This window comes from Silurus meridionalis, chromosome 11 (genome assembly GCF_014805685.1).
Source record: "Silurus meridionalis isolate SWU-2019-XX chromosome 11, ASM1480568v1, whole genome shotgun sequence".
NCBI classification, from domain to species: Eukaryota; Metazoa; Chordata; class Actinopteri; order Siluriformes; family Siluridae; genus Silurus; species Silurus meridionalis.
The window spans coordinates 172,501-187,500 of record NC_060894.1 but is presented as its reverse complement, the minus strand read 5'-3'; the positions used below and the strand labels follow the sequence as shown (position 1 = coordinate 187,500).

Genomic DNA, 15,000 nt, shown 5'->3' with positions numbered 1-15,000 from the left:
TGTGTGTGTGTGTGTGTGTGTGTGTGTGTGTGTGTGTGTGTGTGTGTGTGTGTAAGAGAGAGAGATGGAGAGAGCAGGTAATAGGATGAGGAAGCTTCAGAGGGATTACAAACACTTGGAACACTTATCCTGATAATGACTAATCCCTACTTTCTACATCTACACACACACACAGAGAGAGAGAGAGAGAGAGAGAGAGAGAGAGAGATTACAATCACCTGTAAAACCTTAATGACATCAAATCACTACATCATCTCTGATCTGTCTTCATCAAAGGATGGGGTCAAAGGTTACACTACCTACACTTTTAGCACTTGTTACTGATGGTGTGTGTGGTGTGGTGTGGTGGTGTGGTGTGGTGTAGTCTGGGATAGTGGTGCAGATGAAGCAGTGCTGGAAATGAAACCCTGATTCTGATCCAGATGATGTTCAGTGGACCGGGATGGAGTGTGTACTGTGGTGTTATTGTGTGTCTGGATCAGTCTGAGGTATAAACTGAACCAGGTTGTAATTATGTAGATTCATACCTGAGGTTGTTTTGTGTGTGTTTGACGTTATGACATTTACATTTATAGCATTTGGCATATGTCCTTATCCAGGGCGACACACAAATGAGAAGCTATGGGGTTAAGGGCCTTGCTCAGGGGCCCCAGAGTGGACGCTTGTTGTGGCTGGGATTTTAACTAATGACCTTCGGATCCAATGCCTCAACCATTAAGCTACCACCTCCCCTGCTTCTGTGGAGCCTGATTGGTCAGAAGGTAGTGATTAACTCTCTATAACAGCAGCTCTGACAGTAGTGCAGGTTTATATATGTTATTGTTTCCGTAGCAACGGCTCGTACGCAGGAACGTGTAAAGCGCACGCTCTACATAACTGCTGTACGGAGAAATCTACGGTGTTTATGTAAGGGGTATGGAAGGAGTCTCCAGTGTCGTGCTGAGGAAGTGTACTTGTGTGTTGCTTCTGAGGAACACACACACACACACACACACGATTGTTTTAGTACAAGTCCGTAAGTTTTTTGTGTTTATAATCCAATCGTTACACCCTATACCCCCCTCCTCCTCACACACTGCAGAGCTCCTCCCCAGATGTGTATAGTGTAAGTGTGTGTGATGTGTAGTGTAAACACACACTGATGCAGAACAGAGACAGAGCTGGAATAACACCAGTCTAAATGTTTCTGCTGTCTCTGTGATGTAGTCAGACGTCTGTGTACTTCACCACACTCTCGTCTCATGTGGGCGTGGCCTGGATTTTCTTTTTACGTTTATATAAGAACCAGTAGTAGTTAAAGATCCAGCATCGTTTAAAGCTAATTAAAATAACACTCTAATGAGTGTAACAAGCCAATTAGGAGTGTGATGTACCAGTTACATGCTCAGATCATGCTACAAACCCTCATGGAGACACCAGCAATGTGTGCTCCTGCACTGCAGCCTTGGTGTTTATTAATCTGATAAATGTGAGTGTGGTATTAAAGGTTGTTAATAGATGATAACGGTGTGTAGTGTAGTGCTGTTTAAGAGACACATGATGTGTTCTATGCCCTGAGTGATGTTCCAGTTTTGTGTGTGTGTTAATGTGCTGTATAAGTCTGAGTTTTGTTCTGTCGGCTGTCCTGTGTTCCTGCTGTTCTCCAGACCAGAGCTTCAGAAACTCCACACATGCATCAGAACATCAGTGTGTCTAACCTCAGTCAGGATGAGTTGTGTGATAAGGGGAATGAAGAGGTGTGTGTTTGAACGATTAGGCTAGCATGAGTGTGTTGTGTTTTGAAGTAGAGCTGAGATCAAAGCGAGTGTGAGGATATGAACTGAGCTCCACCTGGCCATGTATAGATTAATAACTCGAGACCAGTAAATTTCACTTCCTGTGTGTTTTGAATTTCTTTAGTCTGCATCTGATCTCTCAGAAGGATCAAAAACCAGAAGTGTGAAGCACTGTTCTTTATCATCTCTCATGTGTGTATAATATTTTTCACAACATTAAGATTCTGATTTAATATAAACTTATGAGGATGAAGTTCTCCTCCGAGTCTGGTATCTCTTACAGGTTCCTCCTCATTACATTTGGGTGAGTTTTTTCCTCACCTCTGCCTCACTCATTAGGGATAAATGTCTGAAATAAAATGTATATTCTGACTCTTTATTTTTGGTGGTCAGTGTTGTACAGATAAAAGTGAACTGAATGAAACGTGAACACGGGTATGATACAGATCACCTTGTTAAGTACAAACTGTGACTTTTACTGGATTCTGGCACGTCTCGGAGGTCAGAACATTAATCTCCTTCGTGCAACTGTAAACTGGGCTTAGTGGATCTGAGGAGGTGAATAAAAGCTCTCCTCAAAAGACTTGAAGGATAAAATAAATCTTATAATAATATAATAAACCAATCAGACTCTAATATCCCTCAAAACTCATGATCAACCGCATGCTGATTTTCTGTTAACGTTCACTCACTGTCTCATTGTTTACCTGATAAAACCTCACTGATCCGTCAGATTTAAACATATTCCTGTGTGTTCACTGAAGTGTTTATCATTTCATTACTTTTAATGATAAATATTAATAAAAGGTGTAATAAAAAGCAGCCACCCAGATGAGACAATGTCCATTGTTAAAATCACAATACAAATAAAACTGAATTGTATTACAGTGAGGTGGGAATGCTGTGTGTGTGTGTGTGTGTGTGTGTGTGTGTGTGTGTGTGTGTGTGTGTGTGTGTGTGTGTGTGTGTAATTAAAGGTCATGCACTGAGCTGTCTGTGTTTCCTATAAATATTTCTGACCTTCAGCGCTTTTAATAAACACTTCATTAGTTTATTAGAGTGAATCTGCAGTATTTATAACCCAGCAGTGTGCGTGTGCGTGTTTGCGTGTGTGCACGTGCACGCGTGCGTGTGCTGCTGCTTATGAACTGGTTACTGAAGCAGTGTAGAATAACCGAGCTGAAGTTCAGTCATGTGATTGAGTTGAGGAATAAAGGACTGTGTCCCTGTTCAGACGTGTGTATGTGGTGTCCTGCGAATAATCACGGTTCCAGGATAAAGTAGCACAGGAGCCGTGTGCAGATGCGATTAGTAGGACGTCATTGGTCACAGGAGGAGAGAGTGTCTCGCTGGATGTTTGCATCATGCGGTCATATGATCTGCTCCCTTCACAACATGGCGCTGAAGGAGATTCTGCAGAGTAGAGACGAGACGCTGAGGAGCAGAGACGAGAGGCTGGCTCTTATTTCACTTTATTTTCTATCTCGTAGTGACCATGCTTTCCCAGTGTGTGTGTGTGTGTGTGTGTGTGTGTAGTTCATGTTTAACCAGCAGACTAGGTGTATGGTCCAGTGCCTCTTCTCAAGCATCTACATTTTAATCTCAGTGGCTCCGGTGGTGTGTAATATCCAGGGAAAGGTTCACTGACACGCACACACACACACACACACACACACACACACACACACACACACACGCACACTACCGGACTAAACACAACAAGCAGCAGCAGTAGTCAGACATGTTTCTTACCCTCAGTAAGAGGAATCTGCACAGAAAAGCTCAGGTGTGTGTGCAGTGAAAGGATCAGATTAACAGTAGGTCTGTAATGGTTCTGTTGATCAGATGATGACTCCAGGACTGGGCTTGTTTCATTTAGTTTGACTAGAGTCTATCACCAGCACTGTTCTCTTATTACAGTGTACATATACACTACATACAGCTCCACTCATCACTCCTTTATTGTATAGGATGTGTGTGTGTGTGTGTGTAAAGGTGAAGGAGATGCTGAGAGTGTGTAGCGCTAACAGCAGACAGGAAGTGCTGTAAAGCATCTCTCTCTCTCTCGCTCTCGCTCTCTCTCACACTGCACACATCTAATCTCTCCTCACCTCTACAATAGAATTCTGATAAGAAAATACATTATGGCTTCATTATACAGACCGTGTGTGTGTGTGTGTGTGTGTGTGTGTGTGTGTGTGTGTTTAATTGTCTCTCAGAGTCGTGAACTTTCTGTTCTGTAGCATGTATGACGTACTGATGATGAATAACATACAGGAGGATCAGGTGGTGTGTCAGTGGTCACTGTGCACTGTATTAGGATCACTGTTAGGACCCCCTCGTTTGTGTTCAACCCGGTCTGGTCTACTGTTGATCCTCAACATGTGATGTCTGAGCTGCTTTTCTGATCACCCCAGGTGTAAAGAGTGGTTAAATATGTTCCCATATCCTTCCTAGTCTGACTCTCTTATTTATTTCACTTCTGCGTATGTGTTCGACTGATTGGATCAAAATAAATCCTTGATTGAGTGAAGGTATGTTTGGTGTCATGGGGAACATTAGGTCTGTTCTGGAGGACTATTCTGGACTGGGGATTGAATCCTGATTTTGTGTTTGTGTGAATGCAGTCTTGTTTTTATCAATCATCATGTTTTGTCATTCTGAGAGATTATTTGGTTCCTGTTCAGCCTGTTTCTCGGGTTAGGTACACTGCCTTTCCCTGAAACTCTGCAGAAATTCCTTTTACAGTCACACACAGGTGTTTACATCAACCTGTTTAAAGGTGTGTGTGTGTGTGTGTGTGTGTGTGTGTGTGTGTGTGTGTGTGTGTGTGTGTGTGTGTGTGTGTGTGTGTGTGTGTGTGTGCGGATCAGACCTCAGAGTGTAAACTGCCTCAAAGTCTAAATGATCTGTGACCTGAGTGTTCCTCAGTCTAGCAGGAAAGAACCGGGGTGGTGTGACAGTGACGCGACCCCACGCCCACCACAGGTAGTATTGTAGACACACCTGCTGTGTATAAATACACACATCCGGAAGATGTAAATCAGCATTGATCAGATTACATGTGAGGACCAAAACATCCCTGTTCTTCAGGTTTCTGTCTCTTTCTGCCATCATGGTGATTTGAGCAGCTCTGACCTCAAACTTCCTGAAGGCTGGAACATCTAACTGAAATGGTGCTTTTTATCAGTGTGACTGTGTGAAGGCAATGTGAGTGGGTTTGAAGACTGTAATATGAAACCTGTTTGGGTTTAGCGTTTAAGTCTAGATTAGTGTAACAGTGTGTAAGTTGTGATATTGTGCTTATGGAACTTGAATGAAATAAAGCAGATGCTATTCATTTACGGACGTGAATCTTTGCAACATTCCAAAATATGACCACACCAAATACATCATCCATGTTTCTGTTATGGTCATGACCCCTGGTTTAGGTGAAGGCTGAAGGGTGTGTTTCATACCACGTAGTGTTTCTTTCCCTCGCTGTGTGAAGCTCCAGTGCTGAGGGTTCTGACTCATGACCTTGAATCTTTCTAAAAATACACATCTTTAAAATAAAACTCAGCCACAGCTCCATAAATAGGTTTAAATGTTTGTGTGTGTGTGTGTGTGTGTGTGTGTGTGTGTGTGTGTGTGTGTGTGTGTGAGAGAGAGGGAGGAGACTGAGTATTTCAGCTTGTCTTCATTCTGTGCTCCAGGCTGAATATAGTCGCTCACACGAGTGACGTTTATTCTCTTCAGCACGACACTGCAGTGTGGAAACATCTTCCTCCTGTTTATCTCCTCACAGTCCTCATCATCCTCAGAACACTATTATTTATTGAACTACACACAGTGTTTCTCCTTAACTCTGGAGCGCTCAGGGGGCTCCTTCATAAACAGGCTACAAAACTAGGCTGCAAACTTGCGTACGCCACTTTTCCTGTCACCTCACGCTGTCCTGTCACCTGAGCTCAGGCGAGTTTAGCTGAGCGTAGTTGAGCTCAGGCGAGTATAGCTGAGCGTAGTTGAGCTCAGGCGAGTTTAGTTGAGCGTAGTTGAGCTCAGGCGAGTTTAGCTGAGCGTAGTTGAGCTCAGGCGAGTTTAGCTGAGCGTAGTTGAGCTCAGGCGAGTTTAGCTGAGCGTAGTTGAGCTCAGGCGAGTTTAGTTGAGCGTAGTGAGCTCAGGCGAGTTTAGTTGAGCGTTGCAGTATGGTGAGAGATGTGTACAGACTCTGTGATGGACAGATGATGCTGATAAAGCAGATAATGAGAGAGAGGTAGCTGATTATGGTACTGTACACTTTGTATTCCTCTGTCAGTGGGTGCTGTGGGCGTTATGGTTCTCTTTAGATTGATCTTTCAGGAGTGAGGAGTTGAATGTTTGTAAGCTTTATAAGGATGGAGTGATCTTTGTCTCTGGAAGATAAAGAGATGGATTATGTGTGTGAAGTGAGAGTTTAACAGTATTTCAGCTACACATTAATAAGCGACTGGTTAAAATTCAGCCTCTCGCTGTCTTCTCTTCATTTGTCTTCAGGTTGGTCTGTGATTGGATTTGTTGTTTCTCTGTGTTTCTTGTGGTGATGTGAGAGTTACAGGAGCATGAGATGATGTTTATCCTGCTCCTTCATCATATGAACATCATCACATCATGTAGCAAACCAGACTCCGTACTCCGTACTGTCCGTACTCCGTACTGTCAGTGCAGGAACCTACAGCTATGAGTCAGACTTTACTCTGAGAGAGAGTGTGTGTGTGTGTGTGTGTGTGTGTGTGTGTGTGTGTGTGTGTGTGTGTGTGTGTTTCAGAGTTTCTACCTTTGTATTTAGGGATTTTTATGGTGTAAGTGTTCCTTGAGTAGACACCCGAGTGCAAGACCTGTGAAGGTTGCTCTGAGTGAAGATGCCATGTTATCTCCTGTATCCCATGAACCAGGCTCACATACTCACAGGTCAAAGGTCATCCAGATAAAGTCTCTCATGACCCCATCTAAGATTTGGTACCATGAATCATGAATTAGGTGTAATGCTAAACGTGCTAGCCTCAGTAACATGCTAACACACTAACACACACCCTGCTGTCTGCTACTGACCCCTTTTTTTTTTTTTTTTTTTTTTAATTTATTTATTTTTTTATTTACATGGAACATGGTGTCATTATCTAGAGGTCCTCTGGAGCTGGTACACACTGGGGCTGGTACTGAAACTGATACGGTGGTGGTACTGACACTGAAACAGGTACTGCTACTAATTCTGACACAATACTGATATTCGTAATGATATTGGTACTGGTACTGAAACTTCAGGCATCAGCTGATACCTCGAAATACTCCACTTTATTTCTTTATTATGGTATAAAAGCTCCGGTAATATCAAGTAAAAACACACATCAGTTTCTCCTCGTTTCTGTCTGTTGTATTGATATTTATGTTGGGGTGTGTGTGTGTGTGTGTGTGTGTGTGTGCATACACATGATTTCTGTGGTTATTGAAGTGCACTCTCATTCCTTATCTAGGCAGACACACACACTCTCTCTCTCTCTCTCTCTCTCTCTCTCTCTCTCTCTCTCTCGCTCCAGCAGACACAGTATCAGATATTGGTCCTTCACTCTCTCTCTCTTTCTCTTTCTTCCTCGGTCTCCATCAGACACAGTATTTGATCTCTCTCTCATCTGCTCCTCCATCCCTGCTACCACATACCCTCATCAGTTTGCCTGTAGTCCAAATAGGTCTACTCCACTCCTCTCTCCTGTCATGCACTCCTCCCTCCCTCCATGCACTCCTCCTTCCCTCCACTCCTCCCTCCTGTCCTGCACTCCTCTCTCCCTCCATGGACTCCTCCTTCCCTCCACTCTTCCCTCCTGTCCTGCACTCCTCCCTCCCGTCTTGCACTCCTCCCTCCTCCCTCCTGTCCTGCACTCCTCCCTCCTCCTCCTGTCCTGCACTCCTCCCTCCTCCCTCCTGTCCTGCACTCCTCCCTCCTGTCCTGCACTCCTCCCTCCTGTCCTGCCCTCCTTTTAGTGAAATGTGCTCTTCAGCCTTTGATCCTAGCAGCTTTTTTTCTGTGTGAAATAAAGCAGGTTCTGATGTTGATATGGTGAAGAGAAGTGAAGTGTGTTTGTGAGATTTATGGAAGGAGTCTCCAGTGTTAGTGTTTGTAGCAGCCTGTAACAGCACTTTCCCAGGATTATTCCTCCCTTCTGCACCCTGGGTTTTGTCTCTTACTCTTATTCTTCAGAAAAGAAACTCTTTTTAGGTCAAAGTTTTCACATCTCTCTCTCTCTCTCTCTCTCTCTCTCTCGCAGAGTCGGAGTTATTATTAACTCATCGGTTTATCTGGTAGTTTCCGGCTATTGATGGTTAACTACTGATGAAAAGATTCTGAACCAGTTCACACTCTTTGTACACAGTGGAATCTCTCACCATCTTTATCTACAGTAGTGTAATTAGTGTAGAGAAGTGTGTGTGTGTGTGTGTGTGTGTGTGTGTGTGTGTGTGTGTGTGTGTTTGTGTGTTTTTGTGTGTCTGGAGATGCAGGTCAAATCCACACACCTTATTTTCACTTCCAGCTGAAAGGGGAACACTGCAGGGTTCTCGTGTGTGTGTGTGTGTGTGTGTGTGTGTGTGAAACAGATAAAACAGTGAGGGTGTGTGTGATTTAAGCAGAAGGCTGCATAACTGTTTAGTTCTATTCAGTGTAATTTTGTACTGGTTCTGTCTCGTCTGTCTTCTAATATATTGTCTCTCCTCTTGTTTATCTCCTTTTTTTTTTTCTTCATGCTGTCTCATCTCTCCTTTTTCTCGTCTTGCCCCGCTTCTGTCTGTTCTTTCTGTTGTCTTGTCTCTCTCGTCTCTGACCACTTGTCTCTCTCCTCTGTCTTCCTCTCTGTCGTCTGTTCTCTCTCCTCTCTGTCGTCTCGTCTCGGTTGTCTCCCTCTCTCCTCTGTTGTCTTGTCTCACTCCTCTCTGTTGTCTTGTCTCCCTCCTCTCTTATTTCATGCCTTCTTGTCTCTCTCTTGTCTCCAGACTTGTCCTGTTTATTGTCTCTTCTTGTTTCTTAAATTTATTGGCACTCCTTTTATGGTCTCTTTCTTATCTCTTCACTTTTCTGTCTTCTGGTCTCTCTGTACTCTTGTCCAGTCAGGGAGCTCAGACTCTCAGCACGTCTCTTTGCTCAGACTGTAGGAGGATGTAGAGTTTGATTTTTCTGCCTCTGAGGAATAAGCTCTAAGCATGTGCAGTGACCTTTGACTTGTACACCAGCCAACAATGTGCTGTTGCAGGATCACACACACACATCACACATGGAGACTTAAGACTTAAAGCACGCGTGCTGAAATTTCCAGCCGTCACGTGCGTGAATGTTGTTCATGCTTTGAATCTACTTTAGAAAACACGTGAACACGTTACAGGCCTGCAGTTAGTCTCTGTAGTCTGCAGTTTCTACATAGTGTAGGACCTGGTGACTGAACCCCAGCTGCAGTGAGTGTGTGTCTGTGTCATATCCTAATCAATCATCTCCATCAGACCATCCAGTTCTTCTGCTTCTGCCCTGAAACTCTGAGTTAAACCCCAAACCCTGTTCCTTTCAGGTTCTTGAGATGCGTCTCACCCTTATTGGATGTGTCTACATTGCTGAGTGAGATTCTAAAACACGGATCATACATGAGAAGGTAAGAGAATTGTGTTCTTCTGCAGTTTCTGTGGGCCAGCATGAAGTCCTAGATCTCAGTGAGGAGTGTATACTGCAGTGTGTGTGTGTGTGTGTGTGTGTGTGTGTGTGTGTGTGAGATGAGGATGTGTATTGTAAAGCTGAGTGACTGCAGAGCTTCTGTTCTGCTCTCAGCTGGATTTCTCTGCTGTTTTAATAACGTGCTGCTAATTACTGAACAGTCCACTCTGCGTGTGTGTGTGTGTGTGTGTGTGTGCGCGCACGCACCCCATTCTATACAAATCACAATTATTCTGCTCTCCACGCTCAAGTGGTCACAACCATAACTACATATTGTACAAACATCTATTTTTGAACAGGAAGTGCAAACATACCATAGATGCTTACTCTGTGGGTGTGGGTGTGGGTGTGTGTGGACTCTTTTTAATGCTGTTGTTTTTTAGCATGCCGTCAGAAACGTGTGTGTTGGTGTGTGTTGTGTACTGGATTATAAAGCATGTGTTGATGTGAGAAGCAGAAAGGAATCGCCTTTGTTTATATTTTGGGGAAGAAGGGCAGAAGTTTTGCCCCGGTTTTAATTCTGAGCTTGACTTTGATTAATAAGTGATGTCTTCCTCTCCCTTCTTCCCTCCCTCCCTCCCTCCCTCCCTCTCTCTCTCTTCCTCCCTCGTCCCCTCTCCCCCTCTCCCTCCCTCCCTTTATCCCTCCTCCTCTCACCTCTTTTCCCTCCCTCTCTCATTCTCTCCCTCCCTTTCTCTCTCCTCCTCTCCCTGCCTCTTTACTTCTCTCTACTCTTTTCTCCTCTCCCTCGCTCCCTCCCTCTCTTCTTCTCTCTGCTCCTCTGACGTTCCTTACTGTACACAATGTCCACAGTGATCATGTTTTCTCTCACAGCTGTAGTACACATTAGAGGTGAGGAGGCAAATCAGGTATCTGTGGTCGTGTCCCAGGGGCTCCATCAGCATTCAGAGTCAGAACTGTGACTGTCAGAGGTCATGAGTTCAGACATAACAGCGTGTTCCAGCTGGTAGTAACAGAGCACAGGAGTCACTTTAAACTTCACCAAGTGACTACATCAGTTTACACTCCACTACTGCAGAATCTCACACACACACACACACGCACGCACGCACGCGCGCGCAAACACACACACACACACACCAGGCTATGTCTGTAGTCCAGTTAACCCTGCTGTGTGTGTGTGTGTGTGTGTGTGTGTGTGTGTGTGTGTGTGTGTGAGAGACTAATGGTAAAAGCCATTTAACAATTCTTATTCATGAGGTATTTAAACAACAGGATGGTACCAGCTCTTCCTCCTCTTTCTCATCTTTATTCTTCCTGTTGCTCCTCCACTCCCTCATGCTGGAGATTGTGACGTTGTGATCAGTATTATAGCTGTTAATGTGTGTCTGTGGAGCTGCGTTACATAAACAGTCTGCCTTGTATTTTTTGCTGGTCTTTGGCTCAGCATCTCCATGGATCTGTGAAGTGTTTTGGCATGGCTTCATGCTTGGCAGCGAGGTTCTCGTCGGAAACTAGCATCACTACTACTACTTCTTTAATCCAGCCTGGACGTGAGGAGTGACTGAGGAGCTCTGAGAGTTCCTGAAGTCCAGCAGGTGTTCTCTCTGATCCCCTGTGCTGTTTGCTGTATTCCATGACCTTTTCTTGGCGCTAAACACTTTTCCTTTTGCACTTTTCTCCTCGTCCAGACTCCTGCAGTGAGTCTTTATGGGTTCAGGCAGGCAGATGGCAGGCGTTTAAGTGGGACATGTTCATGGTCAGTGGGTTCACCAGAGCGAGAGACTCCCTCCCCAGTCTCACCCTGGACCAACGCTGAAGCTCCAGAACCATGCAGACTGTCAACTCTAACTGACCATCTGCTAATCGCCATGCACCAGATACACCCCTGTACATACACCACCTTAAAAGAGTAAAAAAAAATAAAATATACTAATTCATCAGTGTGTAGATTCACAATGTGGTCCAGGTGAGGAAGTGTGAGCAGATGGAGTGATAGAGGAGATGTGCAGCAGAGCAGTCTGGGTAACAGCAGTAGTACCAGTATTAACACTGGTGTCTGTCTGCTGTGGCTGTGAACAGAGGAAACACTACACTGACTAAATTATGTAGTTACATTAAATATCACAGAGTTTAGTGATCAGAGTTCATGGAGAGATGATGAGGATCAGAGGGAGTCCAGGGTATGTTGTGATCAAGATAGTGATGTGGTGATGAGGAGGAGGATCAAAGGTGTACTTAGTGTGATGTTTTCTCCTCACTAAATTAGGTTTTATCTCTCAGACTGCTCAGGTCGAGTTCTCGTCACTGGAGAACTCTGTATTTTTGTTCCTGTTGTTGATGTGCTCGTCACTCACTCCACTCCACTCTATAATTCTGTCCTCTTGTGTTCCATCAGTCATCCTGAGAGAGGGAGAGCTATCACATGCTTCTTACAAGACGTTAAGTCACTGATATCATCTTCCCAACCTGTTAGTGCAGCAGCAGGACCTACCTCTGTTATATTACTGCCATGTTCCCCAAACACTGAGCTCTCCTTATTTTCTACTGAGTCAAATGATCTTCCTTCATAAAATAGGTATGCTTTATACGTAAATCATCTACAGCCAAATAATAATTTATAAACCCACCAGTGAAACGGAATAGTGTGGAGCTTCTCCTCTCTACATTAGATCTCCATAAAACATCACAGAGCACAGAAGCAGAGAGAATGAATTTCATCTGCTTGTGCACCTGAGCGCTTAATGGAGAGCAGTGAAATGTATCAAAACATCTGGAAGAAATAAATTACACCTGTCCCTCAGAGCTGACCTGCTCATCCATCCCTGCTCCTGCTCCAGCCTTACTGCTGAGAAGCACTAATCACTATCACACTCTTCAGTCTCTACACTAATCACACTCACACTCTTCAGTCTCTACACTAATCACACTCACACTCTCGAGTCTCTACAATAATCACCATCACACTCTCGAGTCTCTACAATAATCACACTCACACTCTCGAGTCTCTACAATAATCACCATCACACTCTCGAGTCTCTACAATAATCACCATCACACTCTCGAGTCTCTACACTAATCACACTCACACTCTCGAGTCTCTACACTAATCACACTCACACTCTTCAGTCTCTACACTAATCACACTCACACTCTCGAGTCTCTACACTAATCACACTCACACTCTCGAGTCTCTACAATAATCACCATCACACTCTCGAGTCTCTACAATAATCACCATCACACTCTCGAGTCTCTACAATAATCACCATCACACTCTCGAGTCTCTACACTAATCACACTCACACTCTCGAGTCTCTACACTAATCACACTCACACTCTCGAGTCTCTACACTAATCACCATCACACTCTCGAGTCTCTACAATAATCACACTCGCACTCTCGAGTCTCTACACTAATCACACTCACACTCTCGAGTCTCTACACTAATCACACTCACACTCGAGTCTCTACAATAATCACCATCACACCTCGAGTCTCTACACTAATCACACTCACACCTCGAGTCTCTACACTAATCACACTCACACTCTCGAGTCTCTACACTAATCACACTCACACTCTCGAGTCTCTACACTAATCACACTCACACTCTCGAGTCTCTACAATAATCACCATCACACTCTCGAGTCTCTACAATAATCACCATCACACTCGAGTCTCTACAATAATCACCATCACACTCTCGAGTCTCTACACTAATCACACTCACACTCTCGAGTCTCTACACTAATCACACTCACACCTCGAGTCTCTACACTAATCACCATCACACTCTCGAGTCTCTACAATAATCACACTCGCACTCTCGAGTCTCTACACTAATCACACTCACACTCAGTCTCTACACTAATCACACTCACACCTCGAGTCTCTACAATAATCACCATCACACTCTCGAGTCTCTACACCAATCACACTCACACTCTCGAGTCTCTACACTAATCACACTCACACCTCGAGTCTCTACACTAATCACCATCACACTCTCGAGTCTCTACACTAATCACCATCACACTCTCGAGTCTCTACACTAATCACACTCTCGAGTCTCTACACTAATCACACTCACACTCTCGAGTCTCTACACTAATCACACTCTCGAGTCTCTACACTAATCACACTCACTCTCGAGTCTCACACTAATCACACTCACACCTCGAGTCTCTACACCAATCACACTCACACCTCGAGTCTCTACACTAATCACACTCAAACTTTCGAGTCTCTACACTAATCACACCTCACACTCTCGAGTCTCTACACTAATCACACTCACACCTCGAGTCTCTACACCAATCACACTCACTCGAGTCTCTACACTAATCACCATCACACTCTCGAGTCTCACACTAATCACCATCACACTCTCGAGTCTCTACACTAATCACCATCACACCTCGAGTCTCTACACCTAATCACACTCACACTCTCGAGTCTCTACACTAATCACACTCACACCTCGAGTCTCTACACCAATCACCATCACACCTCGAGTCTCTACACTAATCACCATCACACTCTCGAGTCTCTACACTAATCACCATCACTCTCGAGTCTCTACACTAATCACCATCACACTCTCGAGTCTCTACACTAATCACCATCACACTCTCGAGTCTCTACACTAATCACACTTGCACTCTCGAGTCTCTACACTAATCACACTCGCACTCTCGAGTCTCTACAATAATCACACTCGCACTCTCGAGTCTCTACAATAATCACCATCACACTCTCGAGTCTCTACAATAATCACCATCACTCTCGAGTCTCTACAATAATCACACTCACACTCTCGAGTCTCTACACTAATCACACTCACACTCTCGAGTCTCTACACTAATCACACTCACACCTCGAGTCTCTACACTAATCACACTCACACCTCGAGTCTCTACACCAATCACACTCACACTCTCGAGTCTCTACACTAATCACACCTCGAGTCTCTACACTAATCACACTCACACTCTCGAGTCTCTACACTAATCACACTCACACTCTCGAGTCTCTACACTAATCACACTCAAACTTTCGAGTCTCTACACTAATCACACTCAAACTCGAGTCTCTACACTAATCACACTCACACCTCGAGTCTCTACACTAATCACTCACACTCTCGAGTCTCTACACTAATCACACTCACACCTCGAGTCTCTACACTAATCACCATCACACTCTCGAGTCTCTACACTAATCACCATCACACTCTCGAGTCTCTACACTAATCACACTCACACTCTCGAGTCTCTACACTAATCACACTCACTCTCGAGTCTCTACACCAATCACACTCACACTCTCGAGTCTCTACTAATCACCATCACACTCTCGAGTCTCTACACCAATCACCATCACACTCTCGAGTCTCACACTAATCACCATCACACTCTCGAGTCTCTACACTAATCACCATCACACCTCGAGTCTCACACTAATCACACTCACACCTCGAGTCTCTACACTAATCACACTTGCACTCTCGAGTCTCACACCAATCACACTCGCACTCTCGAGTCTCTACAATA

General features: G+C 44.4%; 1 protein-coding gene across 4 annotated transcripts in view; it reads left to right on the top strand.

Moving 5' to 3' along the window:
* Nucleotides 1-15,000, top strand: part of erbin (erbb2 interacting protein) — a 57,963-nt gene that overhangs the window by 2,533 nt on the left and 40,430 nt on the right. For 2 of the 4 annotated variants that reach the window (XR_006927371.1, XM_046861795.1), the window contains exon 2: nt 9,344-9,424. The exons of 1 other annotated variant lie outside the window; for it this stretch is intronic. The gene's annotated coding sequence lies outside the window, so the exon portion shown is untranslated. Of the gene's footprint in view, nt 1-5,387; nt 5,406-9,343; nt 9,425-15,000 lie in introns of those variants that run through there. One more of the 4 variants, XR_006927373.1, reaches the window with a different exon arrangement.